Source organism: Piliocolobus tephrosceles, chromosome 14 (assembly GCF_002776525.5).
Source record: "Piliocolobus tephrosceles isolate RC106 chromosome 14, ASM277652v3, whole genome shotgun sequence".
NCBI lineage: Eukaryota > Metazoa > Chordata > Mammalia > Primates > Cercopithecidae > Piliocolobus > Piliocolobus tephrosceles.
The window spans coordinates 21,857,611-21,870,450 of record NC_045447.1 but is presented as its reverse complement, the minus strand read 5'-3'; the positions used below and the strand labels follow the sequence as shown (position 1 = coordinate 21,870,450).

The window sequence follows — 12,840 nt, the reverse complement described above, 5'->3', positions numbered from 1 at the left end:
TAAGAAAATGCACAGTGTTTCTCAAACACACAGAAACTATTTATAAAAAGTAGCCATGCTCCAGGGTACAAAGCAAACCTAACAAATAACCAAGAATTTGATAATACCCAGAACATATTATCTAATAAAATACAGTAAAATTAGTGTCAATAACAAAAAGTTTTCTAAACATATGCCTGGAAATGTAAATAAAAATGTCGAAAGAATAAACAATAAAAAATAGAATTAAACAACACGCACACTACATAGCAAAACGTGAGGTCTAGAGATAAAGAAACACTTAAGAGAAAGTTGTATCATTTAAAGCAAATATTGTTAAAAAGAAAGATTGAAAAACAACACTCTAGGCATTTAGGAAGTTAAAAAAGAATGGCAGTAATCATAAAGAATGTAGAATAAAGAATATATGATAGAAATTAATGATATAGAAAAGATATAGAATATCAACAAATTATGAGCAAAGCTTTTTTAAACCTTTTATCACTACATCTTGCTCTATCTCCTTTACTCTTACTAAAAAACAGAAACCAAAACCAAAACCAAAAAACAACCCTAATAAAATAAATATAATATAACACCAACAAAACAGAGAGACAAGGCATAAAAACAAAATCTCTGGAATTAAAATGAGGACAGAATTATAGATGTGGTAGAGACTTGGGATATGTATAGCTAGCTAACTAGATAGATAGATAGATAGATAGATAGATAGATTAGATACACAAGCATGAATATACATACTTATTTATCACAGGCATACAAACACACATGCATATATAATACTATCTGCTAAATATTTAACAAATAACATTAAACAACACAAGACAATATGTCTATAAATGAGACAACTTAGAAAAAATAAGTGATTCTCAGGAAAATAACAAATACTAAAGCAGAGTTAAGAAGAAACAGACAACTAAAATAGCCATATAAATATTTGAACCAGTAGTCAGAAAAGTAGGTAGGTGGTAATCTAACAAATAGACAAATATCAAACAAATAGACTTAAGTACAAATTCTAGCAAACTTTATGAGATATACCCACTTCACACAATAATTACACATACAAATATTTATACACAACAACATGACAGCACAAGAAGGAAGGCTGTGTAAACCTCATGTTTTATGAAGCTAGGATAATGTTGATATTGGAACATAATAAAGATGTTAAAAATGTAAGGATAGTTTACTAATAGAAATGACAGCAATACACTACACAACCAGGTTAAAAGAGAAGACATCATCTCAATCGATGCTGAAAGAGTATTTAATAAACTGTAATCTCCAATCATGGCTTTAAAAATGATTAGTACATTAGGAATAGAAGGAAAATTTGCTGTCAAAAGCTTACTAACATTTACTATTTGATTATCTAACAAAAACCTAAAACTCTATCATTATGATATATTATGACATATAGCGATAGAGCTTTAGGTTTATTTTCTTCAAAGTCAAGCACAAGAAAATGGCATGCTCTGCCATCATTTTTCTTCAACACTGAATGGGAGGCCCAGTCTAGAAGAGCATTAGAACAAAATAAATTCAAATACAAGATACAAAGATTTGCAAGACTATTCATGGCAAATTATGTCATTTTTTTCCACATGAAAATTTTAAAAAATCTAGAGGCCAAAAGTAATAAAATAATCACATCTTCTGGCTTCAATCAAAGAAAAAGTAGTATTCTTATAGCCAAGAAAAGAATAATTAAGAAATGTAATACAAGTGAAAAGATATAATTTGCAACAGTCGCAGAAATAGTGATGCTCCTAGAAATTAGATACAATAAAAAGTTTGTGATATATGTATAGAGAAAATGTTTAAATATTTAACTATATTCATAGCCTTACAAGAAGGTCCAAATAAAGAAATATATTACTTCATGGGTGAGAAGTCTACGTTTTGTGAATTTTGCAAGTGAGTCTGTAAATTCAATGTAATCCCAATCCCGGTGACAGCAAGCCTTTTCATAAATAAGACTTTATCTTAAAATTCACACAGAAGAGTAATGAGAGAAAAATAGCTAAGACATTTACATAAGAAAATGAATGAGGGAGTCCTGCCCTTTCTGATACCAAGATATTACAAAACCACAATAACTAAAAGTAGCATGGTACTGGAACAGGAGAGCTCAGAAACTGACCTCCAGATACACGAGGACTTGTCCTATGACTAACCCCGTGGAGTAAGACTGGACTCCAGACAGTGAACTAGGACAATTAGCTCTCCATGTGAAAAACTAAAGCAAACAAAGTCCATCGTTAAAGACTGAAATGTTACAAGCAAAATCTTAAAAATTTAGAAGAAATTATAGGTGCATAATTAAGATACTAGAATAGTACAAAATCCTAATTTCCTCAGTTATTCACAAAAAGTGTAAACTACAAATGAAAAAAACAGCATTGTAGAATTAAAATGAAAATATTCAAAATTAGGAAATGATTTTCTTCACAAAACGAAAACAAAAGTCATAGATTGGAAGAAGATATTTTCGCATGACAAAGGCCTACTTATGTTTTTAAATATGATTATTATCAACATTTATAAGGAACTTTTACCAATCAGGTAAAAAAACCATCATAAAAATATGCAAAAGATATAATCAGGAAATTGAAAAAGAGAATTTAATATAAGGAAAAATGTTTAACCTCATTATTATCTTTGATATGCAAATTAAATAATCATTGAAGTTATAATTTCATATCTTACAACATGGGAAAATATAATAAAGATTGTTGAGAATTTGGGAAAATGAGAGGTTTTATTCATTGCTGGTAGAGTGTGATAAGATAAAAAATTTAAAAGCATAGGACATAGGACACTCTTAGATAAGATTATGATATACTCTTAGATAAGATTATAAAGCAAAAGTATAAATATCCAAATAGGTTAGAAACATCAACCTTTGTGTAGTAAGAAACAGAATCAGTGGAGATGATTAGCCATGTGTAATTTAACATTTTAAATATAAAAAAATCTGATGTATACCACAAAATATTTGTATTCTAATTTGGGTGGTAAGAAGATATATAATTATATTTACTTTATTGCATGATTAAAGTAATTTGTAATTAAAAATAAAGTACATTTTAGGAGTATTTTAGAAAAGATTTCATTGAAGAGAAAAAAGATAGATATGAGGATGTAAAGATGAAATCAAGGGAAAGAGCAGCACTAAAAAATTAACTTATTGTGCCAGGTACAGTCGCTTACACCTCTAAACCCCACAACTTGGGAGGCTGAGGTGGGAGGCTTGCTCAAGGCCAGGAGTTCAAGACCAGCCTAAGCAACACAGCACGACTTCGTCTCTAAAAAATTGTTTTAATTAGCTAGGCATGATGGTGTGCTCCTGTAGTCCCAGCTACTTGAGAGACTGAGGTAGGAGATTGCTTGAGCCCATGAGTTGCAGTTAGCTATGATCACACCACTGCTCTCTAGCCTGGGTGACAGAATAAGACCTTGTCTCTAAAAAATAAAAAATTAATACGTACAATATCTGGTATATTTCCTAGAGTTTCTGTTTCAAATTAGGCTCTGAGCATACTAGCAGACAGTACAAAGATGGAAAACGTTATAATATTTAGATGTCTAAAAAGTTTAAAATAACATCTGGCCAAAGAACAGTAATCCTGATTCTGGCTCCTGAGGACAATGTTCCTATTTCATATTCTGTGTGAGTTACTAAGTAACGTCCGCACCTAGACCCTCTATGAAATTAGAGTGAATTACAACGAGGTCTGACGATTAAAACGGTACCTATATAGGCCAAGGAGTGTCTAAACAGTTTATGCTCCGTAACTTACTTAATACTTACAGCTAGCTTTGTTTTATTATCGTCACCATTTTATGTATGAGAAAGCTGAGGGACAAATCAGTTAAATAACTTGCCCAAGTCCTACAGCTGTGAAGTAGAGAAGCCTGGAACAGAATGTATTCTATCCACCGCCTGGTGTTAATGTCATCAAGGCAAAGCCAGCTTCACAGAAGTAGTTTCATCATCTCCAAGTAAGATGGTCCAGGTGTGTCTGGGACCTTAAAGTTGTGTGACCAAAGCCATAGATTCCCTCCCCAAGAAACTAAAGGTACCCAATGTTTTGCAAATATTTTCGGTATGAAACTCAAACATGGGCCCCATGTTTTAAAAATCCTGCTCTAGAAAGGAGTGAGCAAATTGCATATTCTCAGTCATTGATCTATGTATCTACCTGTTCACCACAGGGCATCCTTAATTTGGGAGGACTGCTAATATAATTAACATAGTAGGAGTGCACAGTAACTACTAGTTGTGATTAGAGTCATCATTTTTATTATTGTTATATGCAGCTACCTGTTCTCCCAGCTTCCATGTGTGGCCTCTAATCCTCCATGCTTCCCTTCGCAGCAGGTGGGGCCCCTTCAGGGATAAATCTGAACTTGTCCATCCTGTGCCTCATTTGTTCCACACTCTACACGGGCTTCACACTTAGAGCAGAATCCCAGCTGTTTACCATCAACTCCAAGGCCCCGTGTGATCGGACCCTGTCTTAGGTCTCCAATCTTGCTGTCCATAATTCTCCCCTTTTCTTACCCTACTCCATCCCATTGTCCCTTGCTGTTGGAATCTATCTCAAAGCCTCACCTTATCTCAAATACCCTCTTGCTCTCTGACAATCTCTCTGAATTAGCAGTGCTTCGTCCCTTCTCACTCTTTATTCTCTCCACTCCATCTTGAACCTTATCTCTACTCTGCATGAATGTTTTTATGAATGCATTCATGCAACGAATGTCCAATGCTCTCCACTAGAATGAAAGCTCCACAAGGACAAGTACTGGTCTATTTTGAGCACTGCTCTGTCCCTGCTACCTGAAAGGCAGCCAGCAGAGAATAGGCACTCAACAAGTGTCAGTGAACAGAAGGAAAGGAGAGAGGTAGGGAAGTGAGTTGGTTTTTGTGATAACTTTTGGATGCTGTTTTGGACAGATCTGTGTGCCCAACTTTGATAGCCTTGTGAAGTAGATTGGTTTCACCCTCAAGCACTTAAGGACAAGAGATATCTGTCCAACAGGACAGGCCAGCATAGACAAAACTCAGCAGCAAATTCTGTAACACCCCTCACTAACTGCTCCAACGCAGGCAATGAAGGGACAATAGATAAGCCCTTGGAGGGACGAAATCAGAGGGGGCAAAGTTCTAGGATCTCTGCTGGCAGGAAAAGAGTGGAATTCTGGCCTGCCTTTCCTGGCATAGAACCCTCACCACTCAGATCCAATTAGCAAGGGCACTGAGAAGATGCCGGCAGGGAAATCAAAGTGCCAAGGGCTGGCAAAACAGCATCTGCAGGGGAGAAGCCTGGGCCCAGCTGGGCTGCATAGAGCGGCACCAGCCCTAATTAAGTTATTAGACACACACGGCTGCAGCCAGGGTGTTCCTGGGCCCACCACCACAGACAGTGACGGCTCTGTGGGAGGCTGCCGACTCAGGATTCCAACTGAGCTCCCTCCAGCCCCCTCATAGCCTGTTTTTCCTTCTCCTTTCTTCCTTTATTCTTTTGTTAACATAGTAGATGAAGTGAATATTCCCTGAGAGTAGTAACAGAGATAACGTACATGCACACAATCCTTAACAGTCTATATGACACACCATTAGCTCCTTTCCTTTATTTATGTATTCAGCCGATATGTATTGAAGGCTTACTATGTGCCAGGAAATATCCCATGTGCTGAGTACAGAATATGTGTGAACAGACTTAGAATTCCAACCAACAGAGCTTTCTTTCTACTTTGGGAAGGATAAGACTATATATGTATATAGCATATGTATGTATGCATACATGTATATAAATACATATAATGATATGCTGATATATACATATTTTCACATATATATGCATATGTGGAGATATATATATATGTGTGTGTATATATATCCACATATCTTCTATATATAGCCATCTTGAGATAAGTAACCCAGCTTGATGCCATTTCTATCTCCCACATGGTGAACCAGTCTCTAAGAGTTAAAAGGGATTACTTAGGATGACACCGTCCTAATACAAGACCCCATCATTTGTAACACTAGGGAAGGGATTAGCAATATTCTTCTGGCTCCTAAAAGGAAATCTCTCTTCTTCCTCTTGTTGGCTGCTTCTCCTTCTTGCACGTCTTCCTTGCCCCCATCTCCTCTCTTAACTTTGATAAATAAAACTGTAATGTAAGGACATAAGAGCTTCCCTTCTATGCTTGTTTCTCTCCTATGCTTGCTGCACTCCAGGACTGCTGGCCCTAAAGGCACTTATGGCCAATGAGTGGACAAGACAAGACACTCTTCTCTTCTATTTTATAGCATGCTGGACAACAGGATAGCACAGTGGCAAAAAGACACAGATTCTGGAGTCAGACCCAGGTCCCAATTGTAGCTCTACCACTTCTTGGTGCTTAAAGCAGGTCCTATTTTGCCTGGTCTGTTTCATAGTGCTAATGATGACACCGTAGTGAAAAATCATGAGTATTAAATCAAGAAATCCATAGCAAGTACATAGCATAGCACTTGGATCTCAACAGATAGTAGATACTCAGTGTTTGTTATATTGGCCATTATCATTCACTGTGTTCCTTCCCTTACCCCTTTCTTTCTCTCTCTCTTTCGTGCTCACCTTAATCAAGAGGCGTCCTCTCAGCAAGACTCATTTGGGATTCGCAAAGGCTGAGAGGGAGCATGACTGCTCTGGCCCGCTGAGCCCAGTGCCCTCCTTCCCCACCCCATGCTGCCACCTTCCAGCTGTGAAATGGAGTCTTCTGCTCGACTGGGCCCCAAAGCTGTCAGGGGGTTGCCAATTTCACAGTTCACAAGGCTGCTGTTCCCCCCGATTAATGGGGTGCCAGCAGCCATGGGCAGGGCTCTGATACCTGTCATAGGGGCTTTCTCTCCCCCTGCCCACACTTTCTGAGGAAAAGAGAGCAGGCCAGCCTCATGAATATTTATGTAGGGAGAGAAATGATTTTGTACTGCATGCCTTCCAAAAAAATAAATAAGATTTCACCCAAGTCCCAGGCATTTCCCTCAGTGAACTCAGCACGCTTCAGGGAAGAAAACGACACAGACAGACAGACAGACACACACACACACACACACACACACACACAGATGCACACACGGCATAATGAAAAACTGAAAACACTTTCTATACCACTGATCTGAGCAGAGCGTTCTCACACCAGGGATGACCCAGGAGACACAGGAGATATTAAACCCTAGAGCATGGACAGAATTATTTTGAAATTAATCAAGTTCTACCCTATAGCTCTAGAGGAATTAGAACAGAGAAGGTCCAAATGCATCCGGGCACTCAAGGCCTGCCCCACCGCCTCCTAATCACTGCTTTTGTCTACAGCATTCCTGACCTCAGTTCTCTGTTCCTTGTACAAGCAATCACTTTCTGCGGTATTTGCCATAGTGGGGCAGAAGAAAAGCTTTCATTTTCGGGCAATCCCAGTCCTTCTGTTCCAGTTCTGGAACCTCTTAAAAGCCACTTCAGCTTGCAGTGTCTCAGTGCCCCCATCTCTGTGTCCTAGAATAAACTGACCCAGGCTTCCTCACTGTGTTTGAGTCACATTGTCCTTCTAGGCCATTAAGCAAGCCAAGTTTTTATTTCAAGAGTCTCTTCCTGATATTGAAACATCACGTTGGGCCCCACAAATCTGGACAATTATTATTTGTCAATTAAAATAGAACTTTTAAAAAGATCACTTTCTCTGTTCTTCAGTTCACTTGGTTGAATGCTACACACCCTTCTAATTCCAGCTTAAATCTTCCTCCCTCCGAAAGGCCTTCTTGAACAGCCAAATTGAGGTCAAGTACCCCCTTTCGTCTCCCAGAGCATGCAGTATGTTTCCTTCTCGGCAGCTTTGTGTTGATTAAATTAGTAATTGTATGATAAGTTGGTTCAGGTCTCCACTCTCAAGTCTGATTTCCTCATTAGAGGATACCATCTCTGAGGGCAGGGGTCACACCAGCACTTTCACTGCTCTGTCCTAATGAGTATTTGGTAAATGAATGAATGAATGAATTGCTGAGTAGTTGAGAGAATTAAATAAAGAAGCATATAAAGCGCCTGATCTATCTGCAGAGGACTTGCTCACATGCACTATAATAACTAACATTAATTGATCCTTTTTCTTGTGATAAGCACTACTCTAAGCATTGTGACATGTATTAATCATTTAGTCTTACATAAATTACATTTGGTCTTACAACAACTCGGGGATCCACATCCTTATCTTCTCCATTTTAGAAACGAGGACAGTGAGAGGAAGGGGAGCATTTACTAATTTGCCCAAGGTTATACAAGGCTAGTAAATATCAGTAAATTTCAGGAGTTGACCTAGGCGGCTTAGTCCCAGAGTCCACACTTCTAACCATCACTCTCTCGAAAGATCTTACTTCCATCTCTTCACCTTCCTTCTCAGATACGTTCAGCCTTAGATACCTTGGTTGAAGACTTGTCTTCCACAAAGTCTTTCCTGATTTGCCAGCCTCACTCTATTACGTCTGAAAACCTACATCCCCCTTTCCCACATCCATGCATAGATAGCTGGGGTTATGAAATGCAGCCCTGATATCAGAATATCCTCTACTGTCCTCCCTCAGGATCTTTTATGAGTGGAGTAAACCTCATTTTCTTGCAGTGTGAGGACACAGGCCAGAAATTGCTTTCTCCTCTAGGGTCCTACAGGGAGACACCCAGTACTTGGGACCAAGTCACCTTAACACTCGGGAGCACCCTCTCCTCCTGGAATATCCATCTCACCTCCTTTCTGAGATATCTAAAGGTTAAGAGCCAGAAGAAGGTGTAGAGACCTCACAACCCATCTGCCCACGTACAAACAGGCTGAGGCTCAGGGTCGAGGAGGACAACTCAGGCCACAGGCACGCTGAAGGCACAGCCCAGGCTTTCTCATTTCCGCCTGAGTGTCCACCCTCTGCAGCGCACTGCCTTCTCTCCCCCAGAGCAGAGCTGGGAGTATAGCAAGCAGACGCTGCGAAGGACACAGCTGGAGCTGCGCCGAGCCAAAACAGGCGACCTGTCTGTCCACGGGGTGAGGTTGCTTCCTGGGGTAATGAAACAGCGCCAATCAGGCAGCACTTAACGTAATTATAATGAAGCAGATTCATCTGCTCTCTGAAGGCTTCATTCACCAGGGAAATCATGAGGAAGTGATATCTCTGTCTGCCTATCTCCTTGGGACACTGTCAGGGACAGTCCTGGAGCCAGGAAGCTATTGACATGGGCCGGAGACCGGCCTCAGCTATCTCAGAATGAGTGACTGACACCCTTTGTCTCTTTTGCATCATTTCTGTAAAAGGAGCTGTCAGTAGGTAAGGGTTTGCATGAGAGAAAGTCTTCCTCTTTTCCTGGTTTTTCTAATAACCTCTCCCCCTATATACAATGTTGGTCATGCCTGCAAGGCATATGGCACTGAGTTCCAACTCACCTTCCACTGATTTTAATGTATATCCACACCCCACAGTTCCACTGAAGAATGCAGGTTTAGACCAGCAAGGAAGGGTCCAAGCTGTTCATGACATAGATGGGAAGACTGACACCCAGGGAGGAGACATTATTTTCCCAAGAGTATTACTATTTGCAGCAGGTGGCCTCTACACCAGACTGTTCATATATTATTGCATTTCATCCTGAAAACAACCTGAGGAAGCCAGTTTCACAGATGAGGAATTCGAGACTAAAAGAGGTTAGTTCCTCTGTCCACGATTGAGGCACTATATGGGCACAGGATTCATATCCACATCTGCCCATTCCACACCCATCTTGCTACTATCCGTCATCCCAGAAAGCCCTGACATTATAGCTTGGCTTTGGTTTATAGACTAGTGTGTCTATAAACATTTTGATAAGCTAAAAGTTTGTTAAATCCTCTTCTTTTTTACATTCATTCCTAGTGCTCTATATTGAAAAGAATCCTGTGGTGAATTGCTTTTGTAAAATGAAGAATCATTTAGGAAAATAATCTGTCACTTCCTGATTTATTTCTTTGCTAAGCTGAGTTTTTCACAAACCAGTCTCCTTTGAAGCAAGGCACACCAGCCCTGCTCTGGGCAGATGGACTCCCTACTATTCTGGACAGGATATGATGCTTTGAGGGTCTGCCACATTCACAGATGTATGCTTTAGTAAAAAGGAGCTGCAGGTGCTTCATAACCTAAAGGGTGCCTTGCTGGGTACCCCAACACTCCACCATCCTGACAAAGCTGATGGGACCAGAGCTCTACATCTGCACAGAGTAAGACAGCTCCAGATTAGTTTATGGATGGTGATGTCTCCTGGTGTGAGGATCTGCTCATTAGGGCATTCAGTATTGGATATGACAAATTCTTTCATGGAGTGCTTGAAAAGAAGGCATGAGAGAAGAGTCAGAGGGAGGCAGAGCATGTCTCGCAAGGAATGGAGATGAGCTAGGCACAGGAGCTGTGAAGCAGTAGAAACCATGGGCATGCAGAGGTTAGGAGGCATAGAGAGGTTACTTCCAGGTGGAAGCCAAAGAAGAACAGAGAGAAAGAGGCCGAGATTCATGAATTTAGCAGAGCTACTTGAGGCAGAAGCAATGAGCCAATTGCTGTTATATCCAATCAGTGGTGTAACTCCATGAAGCCTGAGACTGTTTCTGATCATACCTGTCCTTGTGTTCCTCAAGGAACAGAAAGGTAGAGGAAATACAAGAAGCAGAGTTTTGGGTGAAAAGAGAGAATTTCAAGGTCACACAGACCTAGCTTCAAATCCTGGGTCTAATACAAACCAGGTACATGACCCTGGGCTAGTTACCAGAGCCCCCTCTGCTTCGGTTTCCTCATCTAAAAAAGGGAGCGATTAGAAGTAATGACCATATCAATGTTTTGGAAATTTTATGTGTAAATATTTATTAAGTACTGGTCAGACAACTTGGCCCATACAGAGTAACTAATATTACTCTTATTTCTACTAAAAATAAATCCCATTAGCTGAACTAAATAGCCAATCATTAGAAATAGAAAGAAACTGAATTAAGGCATTTGCGTAAGTCTTTCATTGATTCATTTACTCGCTTGTTTTATCAATTCACTCCTCAATTACTTATTTGCTTTCTACACAGTGCCAGGAAATGTTCTAAACAAGAAGCATACAGCCTGGGACAAAACAGACACAATTCTTAAAGACAGACAGATAATACTCATAATGGGTCAAATGGTGACAAAAATTATAAAGAAGGTCAAGTGCAGTGGTTCATGCCTGTAATCCCAGCACTTTGGGAGGCCAAGGAGGGCAGGTCATGAGGTCAGGAGTTTGAGACCAGCCTGGCCAACATGGTGAAACCCCATCTCTACTGAAAATACAAAAATTAGCAAGGCGTGGTGGTGCACACCTGTAATCCCAGCTACTCAGGAGGCTGAGGCAGGAGAATCTCTTGGACTCACGAGGCAGAGGTTGCAGTGAGACAAGATTGTGTCACTGTACTGCAGCCTGGGAGACAGAGTGAGACTCCATCTCAAAAAGAAAGAAAGAGAGAGAGAGAAGGAAGGCAGGCAGGAAGAGAAAAATTAAGGTAATGGAGAACAGAGTGTGGTGCATGTGTGTATGATCATCTATATTGTTTTATTTTTTATTTTATACAGGGTGGTCAGGGATGGCCCTAGGGTGATACATGAAGAAAAACCTGAAGGAACTGGGGGAACAAGCTATGCAAAGACCTGAGGAGAGAACTGTTCAGGAAGAGAACAGAGATGCAAAGGCCCTGAGATACATGGTGATGATGATGACGACGATAAAAAATAATGATGTGCTATTGTTTGAATGTTTGTCTCCTCTGAAACTCATGTTGAAAGTCAACTCCCAATGTAATAGCATTGAGAGATGAGGCCTTTGAGAGGTGACTGAATCATTAAGATTCCGACCTCACTAATAGGTTAATCCATTCATGGATTAAAGGACTAATGGATTAATAGGTTGTCATGAGAATAGGTTAGTTATCACAAGAGTAAATCTGTTATAAAAGCTAGGTTGGCTATCTGTCACGAGTCCCCTTGGTCCTGTGATGCCCTGTGCTGCCTCAGGACTCTGCAGACAGTCCCCATCAGCAAGAAGGCCCTCACCAGATGCAGCCCTCCTACCTTGGACTTCCCAGTCTGCAGAACTGTAAGAAATAAATTTATTTTCTCCATAAACTACCCAGTCACAGATATTCAGTTATAGCAACAGAAAATAGTCTAACACACAACGGAACAATAACATTGCTGTCCTACATTCGTGTAGTATGTTACAGTTACAAAAAGCACTCACCTTCATAATTGTTTGTTCCTCCCGCATTCTTGTGAAACGGAATCTCCATTTTACCAATGTGACAACCAAGGCTTGGAGCAGGGTTTCTCAGTCTTGATTTGACAGATATTTTGAGCTGGGTAATTCTTTGCTGTCAGCGGGGGGCGGTCCAGTGCATTGTAGAATGTTAAGCAGCATCCCTGGCCTAACCCCTCCCTAGTCATGACAAACAAAAATGTCTTCAGACATTGCTAAAGGTCTCCAGTGAGGGGTGTGTGTGTGTGTGTGTGTGTGTGTGTGACAGAGAGGGTGAGAGAGAGAGAGAGGAAATCACCCCCATCCTGGTTAAAAGTGACTAGTCCAAGATTTCAAAATGTCAGAATTAGTGAGTAGATAAAGAGATAAGGTTAGAATCTGACCCATATCTCCTAGTCGGGAAAGTTTAACACCATCACCCTTTCCATAGCATGAGGAGTTTTCCAAAGTTGCCTGGTATATTAATACTGGGAGATGTCATGTAATTTATGGGGATGGGGGGCGTGGAGGAGAG

The 12,840-nt window shown here is 40.2% G+C and overlaps 1 protein-coding gene across 3 annotated transcripts in view; it reads right to left on the bottom strand.

Moving 5' to 3' along the window:
• Positions 1-12,840, bottom strand: part of ASTN2 (astrotactin 2) — a 997,023-nt gene that overhangs the window by 750,268 nt on the left and 233,915 nt on the right. The window lies entirely within an intron of this gene.